The sequence below is a fragment of the Eschrichtius robustus genome, chromosome 8 (assembly GCF_028021215.1).
Source record: "Eschrichtius robustus isolate mEscRob2 chromosome 8, mEscRob2.pri, whole genome shotgun sequence".
NCBI classification, from domain to species: domain Eukaryota; kingdom Metazoa; phylum Chordata; class Mammalia; order Artiodactyla; family Eschrichtiidae; genus Eschrichtius; species Eschrichtius robustus.
Genome location: NC_090831.1, coordinates 21,936,022 through 21,950,666, shown reverse-complemented (window position 1 = coordinate 21,950,666; position 14,645 = coordinate 21,936,022). Strand labels below are relative to the sequence as shown.

At 43.9% G+C, this 14,645-nt stretch overlaps 1 protein-coding gene and 1 pseudogene across 3 annotated transcripts in view; both read left to right on the top strand.

Moving 5' to 3' along the window:
* The window catches only part of MAGI2 (membrane associated guanylate kinase, WW and PDZ domain containing 2), a 1,349,206-nt gene that overhangs the window by 1,312,550 nt on the left and 22,011 nt on the right, over positions 1-14,645 (top strand). The window lies entirely within an intron of this gene.
* On the top strand, positions 10,516-11,146 carry LOC137768695 (large ribosomal subunit protein uL13-like; annotated as a pseudogene).

Here is a 14,645-nt window from a genome sequence, read left to right as displayed (position 1 = left end):
GACGTCACATCTCCCATCTAGATGCTAAGTTCCATGGGATAAGGCTGCAAGCACCCTGAATATCCCTATAGAGGTTTGCTCCTTGCCTGAAAGCAAACCACCAAGGGGAAGACAGGGTGCCTATCTGTTCATCAATAACCGAGCACTCCCAGACCTTGGGGGCTAATAAGGGAGTTGCCATAGTCACCAAACGTTTTCAATTACAGGAAAAGCCAGCTTGTTTCAGAGTTAAGCCAGAATGCATCGATTACAGAAAAACTGTATATTGACCTAGCCCTGGTTCCAACTAGGAAAAATTTTAAGCCAAAAGAAAAGGAAAGAAAGAAAAAAGTGCAGCAGACAAGGGTGAACTAGCCATGTAGCTGCCGAGAAAGCAACTGAGTTTTTCCCTCATACTGTTTCATATATTAAAGTTAGTATAACATGATTGAGAAATAAGCACATGATGCTACTACAGCTTTTTTCTTTGAAAGAAGAAACCTCAAGTCAGTCTGTCTTAAGGGAAGTTGGTCAAAGAAATGGTAAAGCAGGAAGGTCAAGTTATCTTGAAAAGTAAAATCATTTCTAATTCATCTAGGCTTATTAATTTTAAAATTAAAGCACTTTCACTGCATCCGTGCTCTTTACTAAGAGACTCGAACATAGTTGTAAATGAGGTGGGCTCTGATTAAATGAATCTTCACTCTCAGGTGAAGGCAAAGCGAGCTTAACCCATGTATATACATATCCATAAAATTGTAGACTGGAACTGAAAAGGCTCATGAAAATGTCATCATTATTCAGGTACTTTCCCTCAAAAATAAATTTCTAAGGAATTTTTCCATGTCTTCACATCAGTCAGTATATAACTCTATTAATGTGCTTAACAAATTGTAGCGTACTTCTTTCTTTAGGGGTCCTTCTCCCTTCATTAGAATGTGAGCTCCACAGGGTCAGAAAGAACATGTTTTAAATTCATTTTCATATTCCCAATGGTGAGCACATTGCTCTGGCTTAGGGATATGAATAGGCCACTCTGTGTAGTAGAATGAATGGATGAATGAATCAAGAAATTAAAGAATATCAGACCCCCAACCAAAGATCCTTACCTGGCTGTTGCTGTCGCACATACCTAGGTCTCCACCCCTTAGATACGTCCTCAAGCTTGTGAGGGAGGCTTCCCAAATGAAATCTTTTGAGTCTTAAGTTTCCATCCACATTTGACCTTTATTCCCACTTGTAGCAAACGATGACACTGAGGTCTTTTGAATGTCAAATTGACTTTGCCATTGATTCTCGGACTCCATCTCTCGGAGGGAAACTCTATTTGCCAAATACTACCCCCCAAACGGTATGCTAGCTCCACAAGGGCACTGACATTGTCTTGTTGACCAGTGTATTCTGAGTGCTACCATCTAATTGTCACTCCAAAGACATTTGTCAAATGAGAAATTAAAGATTTCTCAGTCTATTGGCGTCCAACCAGTCCTCTATACTGCTGTGAAAAAAAAGGAGACGGGAATAAAAAGGTATACTAGAGCTCTGCATTAAGATTGAGTGGTTTTCTACTGTTCAGCAAAAGGCGGAGCTGGAGTCTGAGGAGATGCTAATGCCACTGTGGGCAACTCTTTCACTGTGTCATTCTGTCCCTGGAAGGGCAGTGACAGCAGTCAGTCTGTCTTTCTCATGGCTATGTTTCGAGAGGAAGAAAAAGTCTCTACTCTCGCGCTACACACATACACACACACACACACACACACACACACACACACCCTATCCACACAGACACACAAAACACACACAGACACCCTATGCACAGAGACACGCACATAGACACACATACACCTCTTACTTAAAGCAGCAATGTTTCCACTTAGAAATTGTTGTTGTCAGTCTTAGTTACTAAGAGAAAGAATGCCCTGGGAACTCTGGATCCTGAAAAGGGAACATTAATAGTGCTGTAGATTTTGGGAGGAGAAATATTATCTTAATGTTTCTCATAAAATAATGGAATAAAGATGACCTCCTCATAATAGAAGTACAAGTTATGACACAAATTACCCTTTTTTTTTTCCCCATTTACCTTTAATTAAACTGCCCCTGGAAGATGAAAGAGTAAAGAGAATGAACTTGAGAGATTTATACCTGAGTAATTGGCTTGATTCATTCATTGTTATTTTTCTTTTTGCATTTGCTTTAGGTTAGAGTTTGGCAAAAATTCAAACTTAGTAAAAGTAATAGTTATACCAAAAGTGCATCACTTCTCAGTTCGTAAGTTTTTGAGACTGAAACTTACACCTCTTAAGGTTTATAATTATTTCCTGTCAGTAAAATGTGGATGCCTGTGTCCTAGGGAAGGGCATTGCCAAAAATAAAGTGCAAGACTGATTAGCCCTTACTCTTTCCTAAAACAGCCATGTGAGAAGTTGACTGTGAAGACAGTGGCCACACATCAGTTAAAACGTCTTTGACTCGCTTGCTTCATTCAAGCTTAGATGCTAAAAAAGAAGAAAGGGCTAACGGTCCATCCTCTAGGGCTCTCTGAATCCAGAACCCTAATGCAGGTTGCTGGTTATTTCAAGTGGATATAAATGGAGATTTGGACCAATCCTTTCCACCCCCAGAGGTCAAGAGAGCATCTGTACTTCTAAAACAAATGATTCTAAAACTTAAGTTCCCAGTGCAACTTTCTCTTTAAGAGAAGGCTGATACAAAGCTCCAGAGTACAAACTCTCCACACAGATGTGTCCCATCTCAGACTGCACCTGCCACACACAGAAACAATAGGGTCCATCCACCTCACCTAGGGATATCCAAAGCCTTTTATAGCAATTTCCGTGACTAAAATGTAGCCAAAAAATTTTACTGTTTTAAAAATTTCTTGTCATGTAATACAGGTAAGAAAAATAATATACCCCACTCTATATAGTGTCTTTATTTCATACAAGGCAACTTTAAGAAGAAGTTTAAGAACTTTAAGAAGGAAAGCAGTTAACATTTAATAGTTATGAAAACTGAGGCCCAGAGAGGTTTGCCCAAGGTCATACAGCTAGTCAGCAACGGACAATGTACTTGAACCCATCTTCTGACTTCAAAGCATAGTGTTCTTTTCACTGAGTTGTGTGTGCCCTCCTGGCCTGATTCAAAGGCTTTACTCAGCCTGTTTAAGGGGATGCTGGTATATTCCTGCATATTGTCTACATTGATGTACTGACGGAGTCCTGGGTCTTGAGGGTCTGGCAGTTGTCAGTCAGCTGCATTTTGCAGCTCCGGGGATCACCAGCTATAATACTCTGGATATGGATAAAGCTGACTCATTCAGAGTAACTCCAGGAGATTCAGTCCAGTCAGGCCTTCAGACAGTCTCCAAGGGACAGGGTCTTTGTGGTCAACCAATAATAACAACAGCATTTAATTCACTTTGCATTTACTTCATATCGACTATGTGTCTGGCATTCTAACGGGTGCCATGGTTGAGCTCACTCAGACTTCATAACAGCTCTGGGGTTAGGTACCACGGCTCCACTCATTTTACGAATAAGACAGACAAGGCTAGAGAGTGCTGGTTGGCCTTGATCAGGGAGGATGACCGGAGACTGGATCCAGAGCAGTTTGACTCCGCAGCCCAGACTTCTAAAACCTGCATTACAACAGCCCCGTGGAGTTCATGCCTTCTTGATCAGCTATAACCCTCCAGAGACTCGTGCAATTCAACTAGACTCCAAGCCATTATAGAGAATACCATCTTAAAAAGCAACAGCCAGCCCCCATTGGCTCAGGGCCTACAACATTTGCCAGAGCAGGAAACAGCTGCCATTTTATTAGCACAGGGAAACCCTCCTCTTGTTACTCTTTGGGTCATTTATCAAAGCATGTAAACGTAGCCAAGGAACATATTCCTCGACCACTGGGAGCCTGAACAAAGGCCCCATGACCCTGACTTTTGGGGTCAAGAGCAAGGCAGCAGGTGTTCGCCCTGCCTGCAGACTGGAATCGCCTGCCACGCTTTGCAAAGAACCCACTTCTGATTCTCATAGCCAGAGTCCGGGGATTGGTCCCCGGTGTGTCTGCGGGGGAGAGACCCACTGCTCTACCTGGAGTGCAGGCGGAGGAGCCTCCCCTCATTCCCAGTGTGGGGACCGCCCTCTGAACCCGTGTGGGTGACCTTGCCCACGCAGGGGAAGGTGAGCAAGGCGTAGCATGGAGCGCCCCTCTTCCCGCCTCAGGACTGAGACGGGCGGGGTCCGCGATCGCTGCGAGGAAGAACAGGCCACCAGGGGGCGCTCATCCTCCGGTCCGCGGCCGGGCGCCAAGCTCGCCTTTCTGCTCCTCCCTGCGCCGCGGTCCGGGGAGAGAGTGGGCAAGACCCAGAATTGTGCTCTAACCCCTTCCTGCTTGCAAGGTGACCCAAAGGAAGTCGCTTACCCTCCGGCACTTTCCCCTTTGGAAAATATATACAAAAATAACTGCCACCCAACAAGCCCTGGACGGGTGCCCCAAGAGCACCAGTGGGATGTCTCGGGAATACGCTGGCAAAAGCAGCCCATTGACGCGGCTTATTATCATTACGAATAATGACTTACCTGCTGAAGTCTAATGTCTATATTAGAACGGTGGCATGTGTGCTGGGAGCTGTACTCTAAATGACTCTACCCACACATTAACGTAAGGATTAATCTCCCAACCTGCGGAACGGTATTAGCAGGTCGCTATGAGGTCCATCTCTCAAAACTGCGGACTTAGAAAGCAAATCTCAGGTGGCAGCTACGCGGTCGGGTCCCCTCCACCGAGGGTAAGGCCGAAGAATTAGCAGAGTCTTAATTACTCCTCCGCCAGGGTCTACAGCCTCCAAGGCTGAGCCGGAATGCGGGAAGCCTACTGCCCCGTAAGAGCACACTCGATTTTTCAAGCAATTTCTCCAGTTCATTTGTTTCAAGCACCTTTGAATTCCTCTGGCATAATCACCCTACCCTTTGTCAACACAAAGCGATTGTTTAAACGACTCAATCAGATCATGCCATGGGCGACTATTTCCAATTATTATGATTTATTGCCTGTTTAGCACCAATGTGCCAGGCACATTCAATAGAAGAGGTAGCTTCGAAAATGATTTTTCTTTCTGCTCTGGAGGCCCACAGAATAAAAATAGCCTGCTCAGAGTAAAGGAAACATTACCCTCCCTGACGAGGATCAGTGACTAAGGACATTTTGGGAAGGAGGTTTAATTTTCCAGATGAAGAAGAACAAGACTTTCTCATTGCCATCCATCCTCCTATTGATCTAGGGCACAGAGTATACTGATTAAAGAGAGAGAGAATAGTCCCGGTTTTTCACCAGGCCAGGAAGAGATTTGTTGTGGATAAACCAAAGTCACATAGTCCCACTGAAGGCAGGAATCTGGTATTATGAGTCTTGATTCCCAGCATGGCCCCATGCTGGCACCTTTGGGCACTGAACAAATGCTTATTTAATTGATTGATTCAAGTGTGAGAGGTCAGACCACTTATTATTCCCATCACTAATCACATCTACAATTTAGGGAATGGAGGTTTTTTGTAACAGCTTTTCAGGGAAGAGCCTGTCACCGGTTTAATTCTTCCCTCAGGTGGTTGCCAGAAAAAGACGGGAGCCAGGTACTGAGTGGTGGTTTCTGAACGGCTGAGGATCTCAGGAATGGGTTGACTAGATAAACAGGAGAAACTAGATAAATGTGTTGGCTAGGATCTCAGGAACGTGGTGACTAGATAAATAGGCTCCAAGTTCTTAATAACAACAGCCAGCTAACTTACTGACTTTTTAAGAAGTCCTATTAGTGAATACTAAACATCAACTCAAATCGTTTGTAAAAATTAAAAAGCACTATCTAGCAACACATCCTTCAGATACCCTCTCCCCAGTCATACCTGAGGTAGACAAGGAACGGTTACTGTCCTGTCCTGAATGAAACACTGAATGGTTGGTTCCCTGGTGTTAACTATGCCAGTAACACGGCATGACTTACGCTTGGTTAAAACACCACTGACTTAACCAGCAGTCTCTCTTGAGCATTCAGAAACAAAAGTCAACCTGGGAGGCATAGAATTTCTTATTCTTTCTGGAAGTATCATTCACTTGAGCACGCTGGTCACCACTGTTACTTCTTTTCTCAACTTGAGGAAAGTGCCCCCTGCCGTTCATAAATGATCTCACCGACTACATTGTGAATGTTCTGGAGCACCGTTTCTCAAACTGGGGAGCTTGTTAAAATGCAGATTCTGATTCCTTGGGCCTGGGGTTGAGGCCTGAGAGTCTGTGTTCTTAATGGGCTCGCAGGTGACGCCGGTGCTGCTGGTCCTGGGACAATTTGAGCAGCAAGGTTTTAGCACTTCATACAAATTTTTTTCTTACAAATTGTACAGAGTGTGTAATATCTTTACATTTTTTTTTCATTTAGGAAGACAGTAATACGATAAAATGTAACTGAGCTGTATGACATCAAGTGATGTCACCTATGCAGACATAGATACATATACTGATACATATACATTTATTTCAAGTATACCAGGTCTCGCCACATTTCTCTAAATTATGATGGTTGGCTGCGGTTCCACTTTCAAGAGAAGGGAATGAGTGATCTCCAGCTGATACTCATCGTTCATTCAGTTGCTGTTTATTGAACACTTAGTATGTGCCCAGCACTGTGTTAGAAACTGAAGTTACAACAGTGGACAAGACAGATCACAGTCTCTGTCTAATAGGATTTGTATTCGAGGAAGAGAGATACAGAGATTGAGGTAACTGTTGTGAAAGAAACAAAGGAGCTGAAATAGAAAATGAGCACTTTGGACAAGGTGGTGAGAGAGGCCCGCCTGAGGCGGTGACAGTGGAGCTGAAGGGTCTACTCCTGTGAAGCGACAGGGGGCCGAGTGTTTAGGCTACCGCTGTGCTCACAGCCCAAGAAGCATCTCCTCCCTTGGCGGCAAGTGTGTATTGAACAGAAGGGGGCTGCTGCGCAAGCTTGGTCCTCAGCTCCGAGTCTGCATCCCTGCCGGCAACTCACCACCGACCCCTCTGCACTCAGCTGCCCACATCCTCTCCCGAGCTGGCCTCTGGCTCCCCTGCCTGTCTGCAGCCCATCCAGCCGCTGCGCTAGCGCTCTCTGCAGGGGTTCCTGACACATGAGGAGTTTTCTGCTGGTGCACAGACCCGTAAAAATCTGAGGCCCTGATAAAGCGTCATCCGCAGTGATAGTCAAATAGAGTTTCTAGTATTTCTTTTCAGTTTAGTTTTATTTCTGAAGAAGTGACTCCAACAAAGAGCCTTATTTTTTGCTCACATGAAATTAAACCTGCTGGAAATCGGCCATTATGTATGAGACCAAAATGCTGCAGAAATTGATACTCATTGGTTTGTTTCTAGGAAAAACAGGGGCTTTGTTTGCAGAAGGAAAAAATTCATAGGCAGTCTTTTTCAGAACCCAGTCAGAACTGTCCTGTTTAAGGTCAGGCAAACTCACTGCCTGGATGGTTGCCTCGTGGGCTCTGGTTCCTTCTCAAGTGGATTATCCAGGAGGCGGATCTACCAGGATCTGTATTTGTTCATCCTGCTCCGGGGCTATAGCTCTACTCCCAGCATCTTCTGCAGGATATATGGGAAACAAGTGATAAAACTCACTTCTCCTTTTTGCTCCTCATGGAAACTTTAAATAAAAGTAACAAAAAGGCTAAAAGGGTGGAAGGGGGATAATCCCTGGACAGGCCAGTTAGCCTCTCTGAGCCTCAGTTTCCTCATCTGCATCATGGAGATAATGCCAGTATCTACATCAGAGGTGTTCTGTGACATTTGAATGACAGAATGCACACACAACATTTAGCACAATAGTAAGTGCCCAGCGAATGTTAGCTGTTTTTTACCATTGTCATTATTATTTACAAGTGCTTACTATGTGCCAAAAACTGGGATAGATGCTTGTTTAGCTTTTACAAAAGTTTGGGTAATTTTAATTTTCATAACAGATATCTGAAGTAGTTATTATATCATGTAGGCTCAGAGAAGTCGAGTACTTTGCCCAGAGCCACAGAGCTGGTCAGTAGTAAAGCTAGGATTTAACTCTCTACACTGCCTCGACTCTAGGTCTCTTTCCCACCTCCAGTGTTCATGAATACTGACACGACAAAGGCAGGCTCAAACCCTCCAGTGGTTCTCCGACACCTGCAGAATGGACTCCACAGTCCTTCACCGCCAACAAATGAAGAAGCCTGCCATCGCCTCTTCTCCTGTCACTCTACTCCTGACATCCTGGGACAGTCTATTTGGAGTGCCCTCACATACCCCGCGCACATAGCACAGAACTTGAACAAATGAATGAGTGTGTGGAAGTATGAATGCAGGGAAGTCAAGATTGCGTGGCTGACCCTGGAAAACAATGAAAAGTTGAGTTTGGGGTGTATAAAAGGGAGAGATTCGTTTTTTTCGTTTTTCCAAGGTAGGTAAGCAGAAGAGAAGCAACCACTTGAGAGAGAAAGGCTAATTATCGAGGAAATAGGGGATGACATTGCTGCTAATAATAAAACTATAACCAATCTAGTGTTCACTTGAAGACCATTTTGTCAGGGAGGCCTCCCTGAACCCCTAAATGAGGTTAGCTCTCCATTAAATGCTTCTGTAGCATCCTTTACTGTTTTAAACTTTTCTTTTGATGATACATCACATCTGAAACCACTCCTTCTATATCTACCTCATATAACAAGCTCTTCAAGGTCAGGGACACCATCCTTGTTCATGCTGAATTCACAGCAATTAACACGGTGCCTGGCACAGAGCAGATGTTCAATAAATGTTTTTAAAAAATAAATTTATTTATTTTTGGCTGCGTTGGGCCTTCGTTGCTGAGCGTGGGCTTCCTCCAGTTGCAGCGAGCGGGGGCTACTCTTCGTTGCGGTGCGCGGGCTTCTCATTGCGCTGGCTTCTCTTGTTGTGGAGCACGGGCTCTAGGCGTGAGGGCTTCAGTAGGTGTGGCACGAGGGCTCAGTAGTTGTGGCGCATGGGCTTAGTTGCTCCGCGGCGTGTGGGGTCTTCCCGGACCAGGGCTCAAACCCGTGTCCCCTGCATTGGCAGGCAGATTCTTAACCACTGCGCCACCAGGGAAGTCCATGACGTTCAATAAACATTAACTGCAAGACTAATAGTATTTATCCATCCTAAGGGCAGTAGTGCTTCTGCTTGCCAATACCAATAGGATAAAAAGAAATTTCATTTCTTGATAAAGGAAATCTAAAACAACATGATACTCAGACTGAAGCAACACACATTTAACAAGTTTTAGTTCAAGCATCAGTGAGTTAACTCACCCGTTAGATAAAGAGGAAGGATCACCCTTAGCACTTTCCTGCTTAAAACCCTTCCCACAGTCTTCAGGATGAAGTTCTCACTCCTTAGCTGGTACCTAGGGTTCCCAGGTACCCAACCTGCTTTTCCAGCCCCCTCTTCTATCACTAGCCCAGGCACCCCTTACCATTCCCACAACCCACTGAGCTCTTGCTGATCCCACCTTCTTGAATACTCTTTCCTGCTTTCTGCATCCAGTGAACTCTTATTTTCCCTTCAAACTCAAACTAAAACCAAAACCTCCCCCAAGTCCGAAATACAGAACAATCTGTTCTCTCCGTACCCACCTCACAGCACTCTGTACTTGCCCCTCAAAGTCTAGAAATCTGAAGTAGTACACTGTGAGCTCCTTGAAGGCACTAATTGTGTCTTGTTCATCTTACATCTCCGGTGCCTAGCACATGCCTGCATAAAGCTCAGCACTTCTTCCAATGACTAAATGTAAAAGAAAACCTTGGGTCCTCCTTGGCTCTTCTCTTTCCCTCACACCCAATATCCAGCCCATCAGTAGGTCCAATCTAATCTGTCTTCAAAATCGATCCAGAAATCAGCCCCTTCTCCCCAGCTCCATCACTACGCCCTAGTCCAAGCCACATCATCTGTTGCCTGAGAACCATGGTAGCCTCCTGACTGGTTTTCTTGATTCCACCTGCAATCCATTCCACACATAGCAGCCACACTGGCCTTTTAAAATGTCATTCCCCTGCTTGAGACCATCCAGTGGTCTCCATCACACTCAGAATAAAATTCAAATTCCTCACTGAAGCCCTGTTTGACCCACACTTCCTCTCTTCCACCTCCCAACCCTATCTACCATGCCTCCAATATGCCAAGCCCTCTCTTTGCTCTTGTTCCATTTTTGCCCACATGACTTGCTCCGCAGCGTTCAAGTCCCTGCTCAGTGTCACCTCATCACAGAAGCCTTCTCTGACCACCTTATCTCAAATAGAACCCAAATTTCTCTCCGTCTCCTTGCCTTACTTTACTTTTCTGAATTGTACTGATTCATATCAGATTTGTTACTGTTACCTGTTTGTATATTGATTTTCTGTCTCTTCCACTCTGAAAGTAAGGTCCAGGAAGACAGGAATATTGCTTTCTTCACAGGTGTATTTTCAGTGCATAGATCTGTGTAACGTAAATAGTAGGTGCTCAATAAACATTTGTTCAATGAAAAGTTTTCCCCAGGTTTCTGCTGAAGATGGCAGTAGGGCAGGTCTGGTGCTTGATGGCTGAGGCCATCTCCTGGGCTACCAGGCACCCATCATGGCTAAGCAGGTGGTACTCTGGGCGGGAAGGTAGTAGTCACGTGCTGAGTGGGCATGAACATCCTTAATGGCTATTTCTCAGGAACAAGTTAAAGTACCTGGCCTTCCTCTGCAAGCGCGTGACCAACCGGTCGCCTGGCCCCTACCTCGTCCGGCCACAGTCGCATCCCTTGGCGGATGGAGGAGGCATGCCGCCCACAAGGCCAAGCAAGGCCAGGCTGCCCTGGCTGCTTGTGGTGTTGGATGGGATCCCGCGACCCGTGACAAGGAAAAGCAGACAGTTGTTCCTGCTGCCCTCGCAGCTGTGTGTCCGGAGGCTTCGTGAAAGTTTGTCCACCTGGGGTGCCAGGATCAGGAGGTTGGCTGGGAGTACGGAGGTGACAGCCCCCCTGGAGGAGAAGAGGAAGAAGACCAAGATTCTTTACTGGAAGAGAGAACAGCTCACGAGGCTACAGAAACAGGCTGAAAAGAATGTGGAGAAGAAAACCAGCCGATCCACAGAGATCCTCCAGACCCAGGGACTCCTGGTCTGAGCGCAGTAAAGACAGTTTATTCCTCATGCCTGGTCTGCCCTTCGTCCAGCGCCACCCTGGGATGTGGGCACCCAAGGGCAGCCATCCAGGGGCCACACGCAGCCTGGGGCGTAGAAGGCTGGGGACACAGAAGAGGCCTTGGGCATAGCTCCTGATTAAGAAAAACCTTTCTTTAAGAAGCTACTTTAAACATTTCTAAGATCTGTGCAGGCAAAATTTGTCTATGACCTACTTGTTCATGAGCGAGTTTTAGAAAATCAGTGGTAGGAACAACTAGTTACTTCAGTTTTAGTATTTGCAAAAGTGAGCTGGAAAGCCATCATTGGAGGGGAACCCTGCATTGTGAATGGGGCATCTGTTTGAAACTTCCCACGTGGTCATATACCATCCTTGGTAGCTGTTAGAATGTAGGGAAATGCTTGCGGGGACAGAGGCTGGTGTGGTACCAAGGTCTTTATAGAGGTGCCAGGCTGGGAAGATATGCAGCCAAGGGGCTACAGGCACAGCTTTTGCTGCTTCTCTGTATTTGTGATCAGAAGTGAATAACTTATTTTTAAAGGGGAGAAGAGCTTCCACAAACTCATTTTCTTTGTAAACAGCCAGAATTGTTAAAAAGGGACTTTGCTCCCTGGGGACATACTGATGGGGATACAGTTGCACATCACTTGTGGGGCCTCCTAGTCTAGAAGTGGATTAATCTGATGCCTGAGTCTTGCCCACGGACAGCTTAGACAGAGGAAGGGATAAGGGAGGAGAGCTTGTTTGGGTACCGCAGAGGTGTGAATTCAGCTGGAGTCCAAGGGCATCCTCTGAGTGGCTCATTTCCACTTCTTCCACCTTTGGCGAGAGGCGGCTATTATCCGTTTCCACCATTTCTCCCATGAAATAGGTATGTGATGATTGATTATCCTCATCCCTTATTTCCGCTCTTTGCCACTTCAGACAGGGATGTATTTCTGCGATGAAGAACACGATTCCAGAAAAGCGTAGAGATTAAAGATGCCTTCCAAAGATTAAAAGGAAAACCTCTTTAATTGAGATTCAGCTGACTCCGGGAATTCAGAATTCATTATCAGTTTCATTGGGCTGAGATTTATCTTAGTCAAATGGTGAGGGAGGGAGGAAGGGAGGGAGGGAAGTTACTAAGCAAATTAGTGGTGGAAACATTATTGGCAAAAGGTGTAACCAGTTTAAAAAAACTTCTTCGCACCAGCTGTAAACACAGTTTATCAGCACTATTAATTTTTCACATTTTTAAGTTGAGGTATAATTTACATATAGTAAAATTCACCAGCGTAGTGTACAATTTTACCAGTTTTGAAAACCCTATACAATTATATAATCACTAACATAATCAAGATACAAAACACTTCCATAAGCTCCCCTAATTCTCTCATTCTCCACTGGGGTCAAGCCTCTTTAAACCCCCAACCCCTGGAAACCACTTATCAGTTTTCCGTCCCTGTAGTTTTGTCACTTGGAGAATGATAAATAAAAGGAATCATACTGTATGTGACTTGTTGAAGCTGACTTATTTCACTTAGCATCTGAGATTCACTCGTGTTGTTGGGTGTATAAGTAGATTTTTCCATTTCATAGCTGAGTACTATTCCACTGCAGCACAGTGTGTTTACCTAGTCACTAGTCAATGGACATTTGGGTTGTTTCCAGTTTTTGGTGAATAAAAATAAAGCTACAATAAAAATTTACAGTCAACAGGGAATATAGTCAGTAATATTATAATAACTTTGTATGGTTTGTAATCTATAAAAATATAGAATCACTATGTTGTACATCTGAAACTAATGTAACATTCTAAGTCAACTATACTTCAATTAAAAAAAAAAATTCACACTCAGGTTTTTGTGAACATAAGTTTTTATTTCACTTGTGTAGATACCTCAGAGTGGGAGTGCTGAGTTATATGGTAACTAAATGTTTAACTTTTTGAGAAACCACCAAACTGTTTTCTAAAGTGGCTGTTCCTCTTTACATTTCCAACAAAAATATGTGAGAGTTCCAGTTGCTCCATGTCCTTGCCAGTTATTTTCAGTTGTTTGTTTTTGTTTTTTTGTGGTTTTTTTTTGTTTTTTTTTTTTACATTTTAGCCATATTAGTTAGATGTGTAGTGGTATCTCATTGTAGTTTTAATTTGCATTTTGCCATTAATGAAGTTGAGCATCTTTGGATGTGCTTATTTGCCATCCATATATCATCTTAGATGAAGTGACAATGCAAATCTTTTGTCCATTTTATTTATTAATTTAATTTATTTTACATTGGAGTATACTTGATTTACAATGTTGTGTTACTTGTACAGCACAGTGATTCATATATACATATATCCATGCTTTTTCAGAATCTTTTCCCATATAGATTATTACAGAATATTGAATAGAGTCCCCTGTAGTATACAGTAGGTCATTGTTGATGATCTATTTCATATATGTTGGTGTGTATATGTTAATCCCAACCTCCTAATTTATCCCTCCCCCGCCCCTTTCCCCTTTGGTCACCATAAATTTGTTTTCTAAGTCTGTGAATCTGTTTCTGTTTTGTAAATTAGTTCAGTGGTATCAGTTTTTAGATTCTACCTATAATTGATATCATATGATATTTGTCTTTCTCTGTCTGACTTACTTCACTGAGTATGATCATCTCCAGGTCCATCCATGTAGCTGCAAATAGTATTATTTCATTCTTTCTTATGGCTGAGTAATATTCCCTCATATATATATACCACATCTTCTTTATCCATCCATCTGTGAATGGACATTTTGGTTGCTTCCATGTCTCGGCTATTGTAAATAGTGCGGCAATGAACGCTGGGGTGCGTGTGTCTTTTTGAATTATAGTTTTCTCCGGATATACACCCAGGAGTAGGATTGCTGGATCATATGGTAGCTCTATTTTTAGTTTGTTAAGGAACCTCCATACTGTTCTCCACAGTGGTTGTACCAATTTACATTCCCGCCAACAGTGCAGTAGGGTTCCCTTTTCTCCACACCCTCTCCAGCATTTATTGTTTGTAGACTTTTTGATGATGGCCATTCTGACTGGTGCGAGGTGATACCTCATTGTAGTTTTGATTTGCATTTCTCTAATTATGAGTGATGTTGAGCGTCTTTTCATATGCATTTTTAAAAAAAACAGTGTGAGTAAACTTTATGTCTTGAAATTGGCTTCTTGAAAGTCTGCTCTGTTTTGAATTCTCTTTCGATTACCTACCCCAGGACATTTGTTGAGGGCCAGTGTCATTTACAACCCCGCAGGCCTTGTGAGTATGAAGTGCCCATAAGCACCAGCTTTAAAGTTGTTATGGGAAACGGCCACAAGGCAGCAGCATTTCTTCATGCCCACCTCAGGTTACTGGGGTATAACCAGAGGCTTGGTGAAAGTCCTGTTCCTGGGTTGTAAATGAGAGTGGAGTGTGGTAGAACGGACTCCCCAGGGCTTGTGTCTCATCACTTCTTCCCGCTTACCCATCAGCACCCCGGAC